Source organism: Sciurus vulgaris, assembly GCF_902686455.1.
Source record: "Sciurus vulgaris genome assembly, chromosome: 6".
NCBI classification, from domain to species: Eukaryota; Metazoa; Chordata; class Mammalia; order Rodentia; family Sciuridae; genus Sciurus; species Sciurus vulgaris.
The window spans coordinates 122298798-122302030 of record NC_136466.1 but is presented as its reverse complement, the minus strand read 5'-3'; positions in this window follow the sequence as shown (position 1 = coordinate 122302030).

Sequence of the window (3233 nt, the reverse complement as noted above, 5' to 3'; positions counted from 1 at the left end):
TATAATGTGGGCTATTTGATTCCCTTTGAACTTGGAAGACAAAAGAGATAATATGCTGAACTGTGAATTGATCATTTCTGATGGACTTGTATGTGCTTCAAAGCATGACCTGTTTTGCCAGGTAAGGCCAGACCATGTAAGTTAATTTCAGTATCTTCTTGTATTATGGGCTTTGTTCTAAAGTTTCACAGGAATAATCAACATTTGTCACACTATTCTGAGTTAACTGAAGTCTTGTTCCTGCTTACACCAAACAACCATTGACCTAATGCAGTTAACACAAGTACTTTACAAGTCATCCAACAACTGTTTCAAATGTTGAGGAAAAAGTACTTTAATTGAAAATTTTCTTAGGCAGAATCAGACTGGAAGGGAAGACTACTTTTTGTGAATTCAGCAAATTATCCACACCACGATTCATTTTGTGCCTTTGTTATAACAAATGTGTTTGAATTCTTTTTTGCAGTGAGAAGATTCTTATAGTTTACCTTCCTTGGGGATTGCAACTTTTCAAAAGGTGCTCTTAAATATATTACTACCTTATTTAAACTATTTGCTTCCCACATGTGCAGTGCTTTGCACAAAGCACAAGTCCCTTATGCCCTGAAGATACAAAAGGAGCATGCTCTGCTAGATATCCCTTTTTTTTTTTTTTATGGTAGTTTTATGACCCTGTGCCAACTTCTTTATAGACTCACCTCTCACAGGACATGGTTCTCTTTAATATGTTTTCCATACTTATAGAAAGAAACACTGTGTTAGCAAATACCAGAAGAAATTTCCTTTTCAACACATGACTTTCTCTTGGTTGGATACAGAGAGAAGACACTTAAAGTGTTTCTACAGCACCACCTAAAGTATCTTTTTGATTGATGTCTTCTGTGGTTTTAAAATATTTTCTTGACAATATTTCTGGGGTAAATGTTTTAGATTCTGTTATGAATATAGAAGATATTGAAATCAAAGAATTGGGAATACATCTAGGAAAAGTTGCCAGTTTCCATGGTGGGGGTAGGAAGTTTCTTGGGCAGAGGAGTGTCATATACAAGTGATGTCTAAAGATTACACTGGCAGGAGCTGGGGTTGTGGCTCAGTGGTAGAACACTTGCCTCACATGCACATGTACAAAGAAATGAATGAAAAATAAAGGTCTGTCAACAACTAAAAAAAAAAAATAATAAAGAATGTAGCTTTAAAAAAAAAAAAAAAAGATTACACTGGCAGCAGGCTAGATCCAGGGACATCCACCCTTCCACAGTGTTTGTCCAGACTGTTCTCACCATGCTATTTTTAAGCTCCCATGCTTATTTTATAACCTATAAGCAAGAATGGACAGGTGAATCAAAATAAAATGCTTTTATCAGCAAGGATAGAATAGTATGCCTTGACGGAACGGCAATGGCAGCAATGGTTGAAATTCCTATGAAGGAAAAAGGCCGAGGGTATGGTTTCCTCCCTGGAGTTAGAACTCATCAGGTTTTGTGCATCTTGAGATTCCAAGTAGGGCTTTTGTTTCAAGAAATGCTAGTGTTCCAAGGAACAGAATTTGGGGGACAATGAGTTAAAAGGTAGTTAAAGTACTTGGGTAAGAGGTCATTGAGTTAGAATATAGGCTTGAGCAGCAGGTAGCAAGAATGGCTGTGTAGACCTGATTTTGAATATCTTCAAGAATAGAATAGAAAGAATAGAATAGAATAGAATAGAATAGAATAGAATAGAATAGAATAGAATAGAATAGAATAGAATAGAATAGAATAGAATAGAATAGAAAAGAGTTGTCCCTGTTCTTCCCTCTGAAATGTAATTCTCAATGGAGGTTATCCTTAATGGGGTGGAGCAGAATCTCTGCTGGGTTTTGTCAAATGCCTTTTCTACATCTATTGAGATGAGTTGAAGTCTTTTTGTCTTTCACTTTGTTAGCATGATGAATTCCATTGGTTAATTTTCTAATGTTAAGCTGACTCTGCCTTCCTGGGATAAGACCCACTTGGTCATGATGATTTGATAAAGTACTTTGTTTAGAATTTTGCGTAAATGTTCATGGAGAATATTGGTTTTTAGTTCTCTTCTGTTTTAATATCTTTGATTTTTGGTACCATAGTAATATTGACCTCAGACAATTAGTTGAGAAGGATTTCCTCCTCTCTTTCTTGGCAGCATTGAATAGAATTGTTGTTATTTCTTCATTAGATTTTTGGAAAAGTTTACCCTAAAGCCATCTGAGCTTGGAGTATTCTTTGTGGGAAGTTTGTAAACTCCTATGTTCATTTCTTTAACCAATACCCTCAATTCCAATCCAATATCACAAAGTTGATTTTCATTTTCATTCTTTCTGTATTTGTAATTTGCTACTCTGACAATAAGAAACTCGTCTCCCATTATCTTTCATGTATTTCCTTAATCGATGAATGTCCCTGTACGTAACAAATATTTTTTACTATTACTGTCCACTTCCCTGCACAAATGTCCTCTTCATCCTTCTTGGGCCTTGTTGCAGCTGCTCCCTCCTCCCCTCACCCCACCTTGTTGCAGCTGCTCCCACCTCCTCCTCAACCCACCCAGGCTGATACCCCATGCCAGACTGCCCCATGCATAGGCAGCCTTCTCACTGCCTCTTCTCATCCATTTGTGAAACTCTTATTGCTAACTGAGTGTGTTTTATTCAACTTAAATTCCATGTTATCCATGAATAATTGGTAAATAATAAGTATTTAATCAATAGGATTAAAAAAACTTGTGTTTTCAAAAGGACATGTTCTATGCTAACACTCTGAAAAAGGTTGTATCAGAATTGCCTGAGTTTGCCTTCTAATTGTGCTGTTCACTTGCTCTCTAGTCATAGACCTATTCAGTTAATTTCTTTGAACTTTTATGTCCTCATCTGTTGAATGGGATGATGATAAAATAATAATAATATAATCATGAAGATTGAAAACATATGATACCCATTGTGCCCCAGGGGCTATCTGAGAACCTGAAATAAGCCATATGAGCTTCAAAATGGTCTTTTGAGGGACTTACCACTATTATCGTCATCTTACAGATAAAAAAGCTGTCATTTGAGGTCCATGTTATTTTCCTTGTTTTATAGATGAGGAAACAGCACAAAGAAATATTTCACCCAGGATCATATGGCTGATCTCTAGTGGGGTTGGAATTCAGATACTGTGTCTCCAGAAGGCAGTACTACCTAACGTGTGAAAATTCCTGTGCCTGCTATGTAGTGGACTCTA